This window comes from Oryzias latipes, chromosome 22 (genome assembly GCF_053564925.1).
Source record: "Oryzias latipes strain Hd-rR chromosome 22, Olatipes_Hd-rR_3.1".
Taxonomy (NCBI): domain Eukaryota; kingdom Metazoa; phylum Chordata; class Actinopteri; order Beloniformes; family Adrianichthyidae; genus Oryzias; species Oryzias latipes.
Window position 1 is genome coordinate 9,379,125 of NC_136258.1, and position 15,290 is coordinate 9,394,414.

The window sequence follows — 15,290 nt, forward strand, 5'->3', positions numbered from 1 at the left end:
CACACACATGCACAAACACACACATGTACACACACATGTACACCCACACACCTACACCCACACACATGCACACACTCCCGCATGTATACAAGCACACACATGCACAAGCACACAGACCAGCATGCATACAAACATACAAAAATATGCAAAAGCACACACATGCACCCTAACACACACACTCAAAGACACACCCAAACACACACACACAAACATGCACACACACACACACACACACACCACAGGTCCTCAGTGCACTTGTATACCGTTCACCGGTCAGTTGTTTTCTCAAAAAAAGTCAATGATTTCTTCCACTTTTTGGTTTTGTTTGTCTTTTTTTTAGAGACATTCGTGTTGTTTCTCACTTTTTCTGCCATATGTAATGTTGCTAAAACGTTAAAAGCAGAACGGAATGACTTGAATTAAATTCATTCTGTTTTTAATTAGGTGTAACATTTTAAACATGAAATATTCAAAAAGAATTTATTTTCTTTTATTTTGCAAAAGACTGACTAAAATAATTCAGATTGTGTTTGATGTGCTGAGAGTTTTAGCACGATGATAAATGATGAATTCATTATCCGTGTAGCACCACTTTTCTCGCTCTCTACGCCCACAGCTCTAAAGTTCTCATTGAGTGGAGTGGGTGGAAGATGGAAAACAACTTTATTTTAAAATGTTTTAAAGTTTTTGATTTTAGTAAAATTAGAAAACTTTTAACCGTGCATTCAGGAGATGTTTCACTTTTTCTTTAAACTGATGAAACCATATTAGGAATAAATCACATATCAGTAAAATAGGATTCAAAGTGCGTATTTATTTATGATTTGTTGTATTATGTATATTTTCACCTTGTTAAGAATTTCTATCTTTACATTGTTACAATATAATTAAAAGTCAATCACACAAATTCTGAACCGGATTTTATACAAGCATGTTTTATTCCTAAAAATAATAACATGTTTCCATATTGAGGGTTAAAAGGTTAATGTGGGTTTCTGCGCACTTGTCCTGTGTGTATAAATATATGTATATATTTCCCTACACTACTCTAACCCTAACCAGTGGCGGTTTTTGATATGGGCGATGTGGGCGGTCGCCCAGGGCGGCACTTCATAGGGGGCGGCATTTGCGTTATAAATAATGTGCTACTATATTCAAAGAGTAAGCTTTGCGCTTTTAATTTGAAATTGCTTCAGCTGCCGACACTTGCCACTTTTTTCCAGACGCATCAGACTCTTAAGAATGTCTTCATCCTGTTTCCCCTTCACACTTATGGTGCAAAAAAAAAAAAAAAAAAAAAAAAAAAAAAAGAAAGAAAAAAGATGAAATAACTCAGAGTGAAACAACGTAAAACAGGCACATGAAAAGGAATTAGGCAGAAGAAACCCCCGTACTCAACCCAATTTCGACAAAAGCAGGCAATGGGGATTATTTCCCACAATTACTTGCTCCGACACAGCAGACCCGACGCGCACGTGACCACCGCCCTCTGCTGCAAGATGCCTCTTTGCGGTAGTCTTTGGAACATAAGTCAAAAAACTCGAGAGGGGGGCGCAACTCGCCGGTGGCTGGCTGAATCACACTAACAGGTGATTCGGAGAATTTTCTATCTGACAATCAACTCTGAGCCGCAGCTGCGCCTCCCGTCATAGAGACGGAGCCGCGTGTGTCAGAGGGAAGGGGAGGGGGAGGGGTTGTTACGGGGGGAGAAGGGAGGAAGCACCCAGGCGCAGAGAGCGAGAGGAGGCAGGAGGTTGCAGGGGAACGGGGGCTTTAATAAACAAAACTAAGGACACAAAACCAAAACCACTGCAGACGGCAGGCTAGAAACTCGAAACACTAAACCCCCCAAACCGGGGGAGCAGACTAACATTCTATGGACCAACCCAGGAGGAAGGGAATGAAAAGACTTAAATACATACAGACAACCGAGACACAGGTGAACACAATCAGGAAGGATGGGGAACCAAAGTAAAACTCACAACAAAAACGAAACAGGAAACCCTACAAAATAAAACAGGAAGTTAAACTCAAAACATGTCAGAACAAAAAGGACACAAACTACAAAGGGCAAAGAAACAGAAACCGTAACAGGGGTGCTGGGTGCAGACCATTTTTTATGGATTGAGTTTTTTTTGGAGGATTTCTGCTGTTGGTGTTGCACAAATTTAGGGAAATGCCAAATATTTTTGGAGTAATCCCACTGATGAGTTCCAATGATTTAGTCTTTAATGTTTTATAAGACATAAAAATATTAATCACTATAAGTTTTTTTTTAGATCTAATCCCTCTGTTATGTTTCACAAAGACACACAGGACGTCACACATTAAGAAATTATTGCTAAAAATGAAGCAGTAGTCCAGCTCTAAAAAAAAAAGCTTTAAAAAATGATTGAAGAGCAAAAAATACGGAAATATTTGATTTGTAATTTATATTAATATTTCCAGGCTTTCTTTGTTTTGTTCTGCAGCATGTTCATATTTGTATAATTTTGACAGAATATATTTCTATGGAGAGCAAAATATTACAAGTTATTTAGGGTTTAAGTTAACTTGTGTTCCTGTTTTTATTCATATTTATGTTGAAAAAGTTCAGTTTAAAAGGTTTAAAAGTTTAGCTTTAGTGTGATCAGTAAATGTTTATCTTTTTTGGCCCAAAACCTTAAGCATGTTTTAACTTAGGCCCCCTGTGTGACTGAGTTTTAACCCCCCTGTAATACGAGTCTAGAAAATTCATGCATTTTTTGTGTAAAATGGCTAAAAAGAAGATAGGGAACACAACAGGATGTTGTCAAATTTTGTATGTGTGCGGGGGGGGGGGGGGGGGGGGGGCGCTGGTGGGGTTACTCGCCCAGGGAGTAAGTTAGTGTAGAACCGCCACTGACCCTAACCCTGCACTCGCATGCCAGATCTGCAGTCATAACACCCTGAATGCCTGAAAGGGTCTATAATATACAGCATGACCAAACAATTCTCTGTTTAGGACTGAGCTGTGGTGTAGTGGTCAGCATCATGGCTGAAAGCAAGAAGGCCCTGGTTTTAAGTTCTGGCCGTGTCCTCTCTGTGTGGAGTTTGCATGTTCTCCATGTACATGGTGTCACACAGCCACCATGTACATTGAAACATGTACATGAAAACTGGTCATACATGGAAAAAGTGAGAAAACTTGTGGCCTTCATGTGAAATTTTGACATATCAGGAATGAACCACGCTAAAACCACAGAAAAAGTACGAATAAACCACGCAAAGAACACGTAAACCAACGTAGAACGTGAACCGCGTGATTATTCTGCTGTTTATCTGCAATTCATCAGTGATTCATGCATCAACTACGTAATTTGAATATGATATCAGTTCTCCATATTCACCACTACGTTCAATGACTGCACAAAATAAAAATGATGTCATGTTTGAAGGGAAAAAAATTAAAAGTCATCAACTTTAGGATGTGTTTACAAAAATGATTTCATCTCATTTTTTTCTCAACAAACTTCATTCTTTGATCTTTCAAACCCCTATTTCCATGCCCCCCCCCACCACCACCACCACCTATGTGCTTCATGCCACAGTGGGTGGATCATTCCACAGTGGGTGGATCATTCCACAGTGGGTGGATCGTTCCACAGTGGGTGGATCGTTCAACAGTGGGTGGATCGTTCAACAGTGGATGGATCGTTCCACAGTGGGTGGACCGTTCCACAGTGGGTGGATCGTTCCACAGTGGATGGATCGTTCCACAGTGGGTGGACCGTTCCACAGTGCGTGGATCGTTCCACAGTGGATGGATCGTTCCACAGTGGGTGGACCGTTCCACAGTGGGTGGATCGTTCTACAGTGATTGGACCGTTCCACAGTGGGTGGATCGTTCACAGTGGGTGGATCGTTCCACAGTGGATGGATCGTTCCACAGTGGGTGGACCGTTCCACAGTGGATGGATCGTTCCACAGTGGGTGGACCGTTCCACAGTGGGTGGATCGTTCTACAGTGGATGGATGGTTCCACAGTGGATGGATCGTTCCACAGTGGGTGGATCGTTCACAGTGGGTGGATCGTTCCACAGTGGATGGATCGTTCCACAGTGGGTGGATCGTTCCACAGTGGATGGATCGTTCCGCAGTGGGTGGACCGTTCCACAGTGGGTGGATCGTTCTACAGTGGGTGGATGGTTCCACAGTGGATGGATGGTTCCACAGTGGATGGATGGTTCCACAGTGGATGGATGGTTCCACAGTGGGTGGATGGTTCCACAGTGGGTGGACTGTTCCACAGTGGGTGGACTGTTCCACAGTGGATGGATCGTTCCACAGAGGGTGGATCGTTCTACAGTGGATGGATCGTTCCACAGTGGGTGGACCGTTCCACAGTGGGTGGATCGTTCTACAGTGGATGGATGGTTCCACAGTGGATGGATGGTTCCACAGTGGGTGGATGGTTCCACAGTGATTGGACCGTTCCACAGTGGGTGGATCGTTCACAGTGGGTGGATCGTTCCACAGTGGATGGATCGTTCCACAGTGGGTGGACCGTTCCACAGTGGATGGATCGTTCCACAGTGGGTGGACCGTTCCACAGTGGGTGGATCGTTCTACAGTGGATGGATGGTTCCACAGTGGATGGATGGTTCCACAGTGGATGGATGGTTCCACAGTGGATGGATGGTTCCACAGTGGGTGGATGGTTCCACAGTGGGTGGACTGTTCCACAGTGGGTGGACTGTTCCACAGTGGATGGATCGTTCCACAGAGGGTGGATCGTTCTACAGTGGATGGATCGTTCCACAGTGGGTGGACAGTTCCACAGTGGGTGGATGGATGGTTCCACAGTGGATGGATGGTTCCACAGTGGGTGGATGGTTCCACAGTGATTGGACCGTTCCACAGTGGGTGGATCGTTCTACAGTGGGTGGGCTGTTCCACAGTGGGTGGACTGTTCCACAGTGGGTGGACTGTTCCACAGTGGATGGACTGTTCCACAGTGGGTGGATAGTTCCACAGAGGGTGGATCGTTCTACAGTGGATGGATCGTTCCACAGTGGGTGGACCGTTCCACAGTGGGTGGATCGTTCTACAGTGGATGGATGGTTCCACAGTGGATGGATGGTTCCACAGTGGGTGGATGGTTCCACAGTGATTGGACCGTTCCACAGTGGGTGGATCGTTCACAGTGGGTGGATCGTTCCACAGTGGATGGATCGTTCCACAGTGGGTGGACCGTTCCACAGTGGATGGATCGTTCCACAGTGGGTGGACCGTTCCACAGTGGGTGGATCGTTCTACAGTGGATGGATGGTTCCACAGTGGATGGATGGTTCCACAGTGGATGGATGGTTCCACAGTGGGTGGATGGTTCCACAGTGGGTGGACTGTTCCACAGTGGGTGGACTGTTCCACAGTGGATGGATCGTTCCACAGAGGGTGGATCGTTCTACAGTGGATGGATCGTTCCACAGTGGGTGGACAGTTCCACAGTGGGTGGATGGATGGTTCCACAGTGGATGGATGGTTCCACAGTGGGTGGATGGTTCCACAGTGATTGGACCGTTCCACAGTGGGTGGATCGTTCTACAGTGGGTGGGCTGTTCCACAGTGGGTGGACTGTTCCACAGTGGGTGGACTGTTCCACAGTGGATGGATCGTTCCACAGTGGGTGGACTGTTCCACAGTGGGTGGATCGTTCTACAGTGGGTGGATGGTTCCACAGTGGGTGGACTGTTCCACAGTGGGTGGACTGTTCCACAGTGGGTGGACCGTTCCACAGTGGGTGGATCGTTCCACAGTGGGTGGATCATTCCACAGTGGGTGGATCGTTCTACAGTGGATGGATCGTTCCACAGTGGGTGGACCGTTCCACAGTGGGTGGATCGTTCTACAGTGGATGGATCGTTCCACAGTGGATGGATGGTTCCACAGTGGGTGGACTGTTCCACGGTGGGTGGACTGTTCCACAGTGGATGGATCGTTCCACAGAGGGTGGAGCATTTTACAATGGGTGGACCATCCCACAGTGGGTGGACGGTTCCACAGTTCATCAATGACCCTCCTTGGGTTTCGAGGTCTTCACAACTTCCTGGTTATAATTCCAAATGTCACTAGACTGATTTCATGACAGATTTGCATTCTGCCTGGTTTCTACTTTCTTTGAGGTACAAAATCATAGCTTCTGATAGTCAGTTGAGTCTTACTCTTGCTATAGAACACATGGTACAAAACACTAATAGAGTACTTTATTTACTTCAAGTGCTTTAATTGATTGAAGTCTTGGTGGTTTTAAAGAGCGTGTCACAGTCTACCAGCAGCTTTTGGTTTGCTTTGCAAAGGTTTGGATGAAGTAAACAGCTTATTTTCTGCAAAGTGGAATAACTAACATTCAGTCTTGACTGAAAGGGGCTGGTTCTCTCAGCATTCAAGTACGCCACCTGGTCTGGAGCGAGGGGCGGAGCCTCTGCTGATGCTGTATTTGACTGATGTTACGCATGACACAGCAAAGTCTAGTGGGAGGTGGAAGAGGATGTAACTGGAGATCATTAATGCAATGATGTCTACACTTCACCTTAGGCTCTCCTGCTGTGCGCTCAGGGTACTGAATAATATTTCCCAATTTTTCTCACCTTTCCCTTTTTTGTTTTCATATTTTAGTATTTATAAGAGTATGACCAACATATTTAACCATCAGTGTTAGATTATGGGGTGTCCTCTGCCTGTTTTTGCAAACTGTTTCCAGCCAGTAGCATGCGAGTTCATCATTGTCCTTGGCTTTCTTAGCATTCCAGCCTTCCTACATATCAATAAATAATAATCCACCCAGAGGATTACTGCTCAGCCTCTAGCTGATATCTATAGATAGAAGAGGTGGGTTCTTGCTCCACTGTCCAGCGCTCCTAGTCCTCCTTCCTACTCCTTTCTCCCTTTACACCCCCCCCCCCCCCCCATATTTCCTATATTTCTTTTTCTCTCATTTTTCTTCTCTTCCTTCCATCTGTTCAGCTTTCTCTCCCTCACCGTGGTGCTGCCAGCAGAAAGTAATTAATCAAGGGATCGATGAGAAGCCTATCTCCAGGCGGAGGCGTCTATAATGTCAATAACGCTGCTCGATGGCTTCTCTCTCCTTGGAGAGCTGATAGTCTTTGGAGCTAACACTGACTTTGCATAGAGCGGCCGGGCTTAAATGATGCTGTGCGTCTGCCTCACTTTGAGATGTGCACCTCCATTCTGCATGCATTCTTCTGCAGCTGTGACACATCGGGGCATGTGTTTTTCACCCATCATTTTCTCAGTTTTAAGACTCAAAATGCACCTTTGGAGGCCATTGTTAGCCTCCTTCATAGAAGTCAACTCCTCACAACTACAACCTTAAAATGATTGCATTTAAACACAACATGCAAAACTGTACATAATTTGTGAGTCATTCAAGTAACAAATGCTTCATATAGGAGATTTATCAAAATGTCATAACAATTACAGTTTAAAAACCAACAGTCGACACAGAAGAGGTGAAGTGTTTACATAAAACGCTAAAACGCCTTTTGGTTGGTGGCCATTAATACAGTGAAAGTAACAAAAAACTTCAAATTTCATGAAAAGCTAAATAATAATTTTTAGCAGACCAAACCAAAGAATTAAATCTTGTCCCAGTGTTTCTGTTTGTGCTACGCTAAAACCTCTCTGCTTCAGCATTCCCTCCACATCCGTTCCATTTGCATATTAACACTCTGCTATGCTAATCATGTTTATTGGGGTGTATAAGCATTGCAGATGAGCTGAATAAGGACAGCTTTGTGCGATAGACCACAGGGTAAAAGCAGGAGGGAAAAAAATCGCCTCACCCCTTCTGGAAACCAATGGTTTCTCCTTGTGCTAATCTGTTTTCAAAAGACAAAAATTTGGTCCAACTTAAGCAGAATTTTCTGCATTAAAAGTGAACAGGATTTTAAACAAAGGTCACTTGACATTACAACATTTTGATCATTTTTATTAAATCATTTCACAAGTGTTTTTTCTTGCAACACAACCTAAAAAATAGAACTGAGACTTTATTTCCAAGAAAAAAAATTTTTTTTTTAGTGAAATTGTCAAAACAAGTCAGTCCCAGAAATGACCAAATAAAAAGCGAAGTAAAACAAGCCTCCATGCGTGTCCAAAGCACCATCTCCTTCTCATTACCATGCTCTCACACACATCTCAGTCATTCTGAATCTAAGAAGCTGTAACTGTTGGTTGTCCACAATTTGTTCTCCACATTTGACCCTTGGGAGGCGGTGGGCTGCAGTCACAGCCACACTTGGGGACGTCTTACCCCCCCAAACCGATCCTGTACTGCTGGTCGTCAAGCAGCCAGACACTTTCTCTCTTTCATCTGGTCTTTGGCCATCTTTCTGTGTTTTATCCTAGCACTCATTTCTGCTTTCCTCCCCAATTTTCTTTCTGGTTTCTCTTCAAAGTTCTCTGCCCCCCCCCCCCCCCCCCTGTTCCCCTTATTTTCTTCCTTCCTCTGCCACCCCAACCCCCCGCCCTCCTTTCTTCTTCCTAGCTCTTGCTTCTTTTCCGCTGTCTCCACCAGAGCTAATTCCCTCTTCAGATGGTGCGGCTCTCATTTGCATACTTATCAAAGTATTTGGACCCTCTGACGAAAGCTGTAGCAAGGTTGGGGTCATTAATATGTTAATTAGCTTTACCATGCCCCCCCCCCCATCCACACTCACCCTCAATTCGCCTTAAATGCTAGCACACTGTCCAAATCCTCCATCTAACCGTGTGCTTCACACTCAGCCCTGGAGGCCATGTGAAATGCCACAGGACTCCACAGACAGGAGTGGGGGGGCGATCACAGTCCCTCTAACATGATCGTTTTCCTTTGATCATAGTCCATTCTCAATCCGTCCATTTGTTCATTAATCCTCTCATTACTCTTCAACCACTGAAGAATTTTACAAAGGAAAGAATGATGAAGCAGACGGATGTGTGTGTTTGTCAACAAACATTGCAGAAATGGATGGATGGGAAACCAACGGTCTCATGTTTGTCTGCTTAAAGGATTGTCAGCAGGGATAAAGGAGGTCAAACATCGTCCTACTTCATTCATTACCAAGAAAACAACTTTGGCGTGGACACGGAAAATAGAATTGAGAGATATGTTATCATGCATCACAACAAAAGAACAAAAAAAAACGCACATTTGGAAAAAGCAAATGTGAAATGTCTCCAGTTCCAAATCTTCAGCTTTGGATCAAGGCCGTGTCACAAAGCCGCTACGTACATTTGCACATTTTCCACGTACGATGTGTAAGTCTTTAGCGATACATGTGTGATGAATGTCATACAGTGTTTGTTGCGTTTGTCAATGTGCTCAGACGTCCGTCAAGGGTTTCGGCCGACGGTTTTTAGCTGTTCAAAGTTGTTGGTCAGTTGAGAATTACACAGTTTATGCGTTTTACGTAGTTTATACGCAATTATTACGTGAATCGTGTGTCGCTTGTGTGACATTTCTGCAAGATGCAAACAGAAATGTGTGTCTTTCTACGACCATTTCACGCGTGTCTAACAGACTTTTCATGCATGCAGCACCGACGTATACATTTTAGATCACGTGTACGGCGCACATCTCACGTTTAAATGACATAATTGATGCATGAATCACTAATGAATTACAGATAAACAGCAGAATTATCACACGGTTCATGTTCTTCGTTGGTTTACGTGTTTTTTGCGTGGTTCATTCGTACTTCTTCCTTGGTTTTAATGTGGTTCATTCCTGACACTTCTGGAAAATTTCCCGACAGCTAATCTCACTTTTTTCACGTAGTCACGTATGACCAGTTTTCATCCGTGTACTATGCACAAAATGTGCGTAGTGTCTGTGTGACACGGCCTTACCAGACACCTAAATGTAAGTCTATCAAACAAATTCTCAACGTGTTTTTGCTTTGCCCCCAGATTTGTGCGTGGACTGTTTGTCCTTTCTGTTGCAGCTTTCATTTCTTTTTGTTAGTTCAGTTACTCTGTCTCTGTTCGTTATTATCATCAGGGACGCATCAGCTTCTGATGAACTAGGTTTTTCTATAGTGCATGATCACAGTCTGCACGTGAATCCACCTCTTTCTGTCTTGTTCTGTCACATCAAAAGCCAGGCATGAAGTTGAAACAGCCTTGTTGAAGTGATCACTGAAGGCCTCTAAGTCACAAAAGCAACTTTCAGCTGCTTTTTATTTGTACAGTGGAGGCCACGAAAGGAAGTTCTTGTTACTCTAGACGTTTGTCCAGAATGACTTTAGAAAGACATTCTGCACAATAAAATGTAAAGAAAGATCAGTTCCACTAAATGTGAAATAAATACATGTTTCATTCTTGCATTTCATTGTGAGTCTTTTACACAAACTTTCAATTTAAAACAGATAGAAGAGTCAGAAACGTAAGGCTGCACAAAGAAATGATTTCAGAACGATGCACAATCTCTACAATGAGCTTTATTCTTCTTTACAAAAAAAACTTTCATGACAGCATTTTTCTTAAATGAGATGCCTGAAGAACTGAGAGGGGGTGGGGGGTCTCTGACCTGTATCTCATTCATCTCATTGTTGATCTGTTTGGAGTCACTATCAGGTTTGAAAATGGCTCCAATGAGAACTAACAATTAATTGAAAATGGCAAGGGGGTTCTGAACAAATGCTGGTGCAAAGCATCTTGGGAATTTCTCTCCTTGAATAAATCCAAAATAATCATGTATTTTAGTTTGTCTCACAGGAATTTGTTGGACATTTCCCAGTCAAACATCAATGACTCACAAAAATGAAGAGTTTCTCTACTTTAAATGTATAAAGGTGTCTTCACTCAGCAGACTGACAGGTCTCCCATTCCTCACACTTTCCTGAAAACAAATCTGTCATTTACTGCTACATGTGGATTAGCAGAAGAATGCAGTTCAGTACAGTTTAGGCTGGTTAGGCTGCCTCAATGGCTGTTCAATGGTTCACATTCTCACCTCGCACTGTTAGGGCCCTGGTTCGAGTCCTGCCTGGGACCTTTCTGTATGGAGTTTGCATCCTTTCCTCATGAGTGTATGGGTTTTCTCTGGGGAGTCCGGCTTCCCCTCACTGTCCTAGAAGGCGATGAATCATGTGAGCAGTTGTGAGGCCCTGCAGCAGATCTGTCCGGGGTGTATGCTGCCCCCACCAAACTGTGGCTGGGATAGGCTCCAGTAACCCCATGTCCCCAAAAGGGTGAAGTGGGTTTGAGAAACGTCAAACCAGTCTAATGTATGCATTTCTATGAGTGAGGTCTTTTGAAATAATTGAAGGTTGCTATTCTACGTCATTAAAATGGCCAAATTCTTTAGCTTATGCCGTTTAGATGACCGGCAAATTGCATTGACGGGTTCTTTGTGCAAACTCCTCTACTGAACAAATTAAGATAGAGAATCCTTTTAGCTATTACAAACATTTAGAACAGCGTCTCTCATCATTGAACATTTCTAAAACCACCAACTGCTTCTAAACCAAATCATTACATTATGACTCCAATCCTAAGGATGCCCTGATAAATTCCTGTCAGAGTGTAGGCAGAAGAGTTTGAAATCCCGTCTTTTATGCAGATTCATTAAAAAAAAGAAAAGGATGTTTCTGATTTTTACTGCAAGAAACAAGTGTTCCTAATATTTTCCCTTTTTGCCAACTGTTTATGATAAAAGACAAAGCAGGAGTCTATGACAGAAAAGTTGGAGGTTTGATAATAATTGGAAAATAGGGTCAGAAAAAAAGAATGAGATAAGAGGAGGTGAAGGGAGCCTTTACCATGTTCTCTGCAACAATAGAAGCTCACAAATCCACCTGGCCTTGCCTCTAAAGACATACTTTTCTCTGTAGCAAACTAAGAGGGTGTTCAATTCAGCCCACGCAGAGCAGACTTAATAATCACTCTCACTTTGAACACAATCTCCTGTCTGTGGAAGATGATTGACAGATTGCATCCCTGGTGTCAGGTAGGCCGCCACACCCCTCCTGAGTAAGGCAGAAATTACAGAACGGCAGCAGCTAAATTACACCTTAGCAAAGACCCCTGAAAAAGGACAGGAAGGATAGCATGATGAATGAGAGAAAGATCAGAACAGAAAGGTAGAGGGTGAGTCGCGTGGGAGCATAGAGATGATTGGAGGAACAGCTCGGAAACACATTTGCTGCTCCATGCGAGCGTGCACGCCGCTGGCAGACACATCAAGGCATGCGCTGAGGTAATAGCTCTGCAGTGCCGTCGGAGTGCAAGGGGGAGACACTTAAATGCCATTTCTGCAGCCGGGATGCAGTTCATTCCCTCACACACACTGCCGGTCGGCTCTACTCTCAACCATTTCATGCTCCCAAAACACTCCCTCATGGAGCTGTCCTAGCTTCCTTTGAGGCCCAAAGCGCTGCAGAGGTTATGGGGCCATTCCCACGTGCACACACACATGCACTGCCCTACCCGTGGACACATGAACGCGCAAAGGTGGAAGTCGAACCTGCCATCTCCCCATCAGAGGTCGTCCGCTCTGCCTCTGCATCACAGCCGCCCCACAGCGGGCCGAGTACCACGAGTCTCACATAGACTTCAGCCGCAGAAGAGGTCATGAATTATGAAGCAGATGAAGACAACCTCAACCGCTGTGGAGCCGTCTGAATCTGAAACTTTAGACATTTTTATCCAAAAGTCATTTTTATCAAACATCTGCTCAACTCCAAAACAAAGATCTTATGAGTTTTATTGAAAATCTCCACACCTATGCAATGGGATGTCAAATCACTGCTTTGTTAAAAACGGCAGACGACCACGTTTTTGGACCTAATTGCTCGCATATCCCTTCATTTCAACAAGACTGAAAGTATGGAGTTAATTCAGTCTCAATAATCAGAAATGCACACAACCTGTTCATATGAAAGTGCTTCATGGTCCTGATATTTTGTTCTTTATCGCTGGAATTATGCTACATTGAGTTCTGCAGGGCTACATGCAGGAACCAGAAACACTTTTTGATCAAAGTACGGTTGTAAGTTACATAAAAGCAAACAGTAGGAACTTAAAATGTTCTTTTAAAATTCTTTTTAAAAGAGGTAATTGGCTATAAAGTTAATGTTAAACCAAGTGTGGTTCTGAGTTTTGGGCTCACTGCACCAGAAAGGATGCCCACGCTGTAAACGCTTAGCACAAACATTACTGTTACCTTCTTGAAAAGCTAAAATAAACTAAAAGCAGCTGCATTTCCAGAAGAAAATGCAGGGTTGAATGCTATTTTGCTGACTGAAAATGAAACTTAAAGGGAAATAATTGGCAAAAAAGAAATAAATAAATCATCCAAGCTGAGCTTAAATAAAGTGAAAACAGCACAATAACATAATAGATATTTTTGTGAAAAATGCCAGAGCTGGGTTTCGAACCAGCGAGCTTCTGCACCAAGGATTCCCCATGGATTTCAATGGAGGCAGAAATCCTGTAATATCTGGAAAAGTTCAAGGATTTGAAGGACCAAATGTCATAGCTGGAAAAAGCTTAAAGAGCTGAACATTTGAATAGTTGACTGGATAAAATAGCTGAAACATTGAAGGAGATAAGCGGCAAAACAATGGTGGAAGATACTAGAATAAAGAAAGAGAAACAGGAAAACAAAGGTTGAAGGATTTAGAGCATTCAACCAATGAATGGAAGAGGTGACTCTTTACCTTTTTGAGAGGTAACCCTTCAGACTCTCCTATTTAATAGTCTGGTAAAAACATTTTTAGGAAAGACATGAAAAACACTTTTAGAAATGGACATGTTTCCCATAGAGCATTTTTTCCCCATGTTTTGAAGTCGTTTGTGGATGAGGATCCACTCTGAGTATGCAGCCAAGACAGAACTATGGGTTTTTCTTCACCTGGGTAGAGTGCTATCAGCCTGACATCAAGGGCCCTTGACAGGAGCAGAGCCCTCAGAACAGACTCCTCACCTAAAGGAAGAGATGCTAGAGAGGTACACACTGACACACACTGACACAAATGTAGACGTGTGTGCTGCACACACACACAGCACACGCATCCCCTAAGCCCTCTCACACATGCACAACCTACTTCGCATGTAGAGCAGCATTCCCAGCTGAGTGCCTCTCACCAGTCTGGTAATTTCAGCCAAGAGAGAATCCAGCTTAAGTACACAGGGCGTCATGCTGACTTCACAACAGGGGGGTTGAATGGCAGAATGGCCTCACTACAGCCCTTGTTACTGATCTGGCAAGATCCAACTCATCTGTTTCAATAGCACTCCATCGTTCACACTTCCATGTGCGTGCACACCGATCCCAGTTTGTGCAGCTGTGTTGCCTCCTTGCTTCACACGGGACAATAAACGTTTGCACAGCATTACACCTTCCAATTAATACATGCACAGGCATTGTAGGTACTGAGACGCGGTCATGTGACACGCGCTTAACCTCCTTTGCTATTGAAAGGCTTTCTGTGCTAGAAGAACAAAAAAGCTCCAGACAAACCGAGATTAGTTTGGAGAGTTTGTGATCTAAAACATAAAAGCAGTGAAATAAATTCAAAGTACTCGACTTAATTCAAAACCACCTGCACCCCTCTTTGCTTCAATGGCCTCTTGAAATAACCCTGCCCATCATTATGTTAAGTTAACAAAGACCCGTAGACCACAGTTCATGACATTCCTCTGGTTAAGGTCTGCAGACGTTATAAGTTATTGTAAACTCACAGAATCTTATTTTATTACAGAACAACCACCTGATCCAATTACAATGTTATGATTACTCCACATATTTTTACACAATATTGATCGTGGTCTACAGGAAAGGTACCATCTTGATGGCTAAAAATACAAAACAACCCTCAGCCTTCCACCCCCATGCTGCAACACTTGTTAGAAAAGTTTTTGCTTAATGTATTGACAAAGTTAAGGCCCGTACACAACGGCACAAATATTCGCCAGCCGTTTTTCGCCAACGTTTTTCAAAACGTTTTTTGTGTTCACACCCAGGCGATTTTCGCTGACGGTGAGCCGAGTGAACATGCAATTTCATTCCCTGACATTAGATGGCACTTAATGTAAAACAGAAATACCCCTGTACACAAGGTGGCGCTGCGCAACTTCACGCTTCTTAAAGTCGCTTTTCCCTCAGAAGAAGAGAGCAAGTATTTACGCGCTTGTCAGAATCATACAAAGAAAACATGAATATTTCAAGCACCAGTAGCTCCAGCTCCAGTTCCAGCGATAAAGAAATTATTGTTCTGTTGAATGATGAAAGACCCCGGAAAAGACGCCGATTTTGGGTACATCCC

The 15,290-nt window shown here is 43.6% G+C and overlaps 1 protein-coding gene across 22 annotated transcripts in view; it reads left to right on the top strand.

Annotated features, from left to right (window-relative positions):
- myt1lb (myelin transcription factor 1-like, b) overlaps window positions 1–15,290 on the top strand; it is a 127,351-nt gene that overhangs the window by 50,928 nt on the left and 61,133 nt on the right. The window lies entirely within an intron of this gene.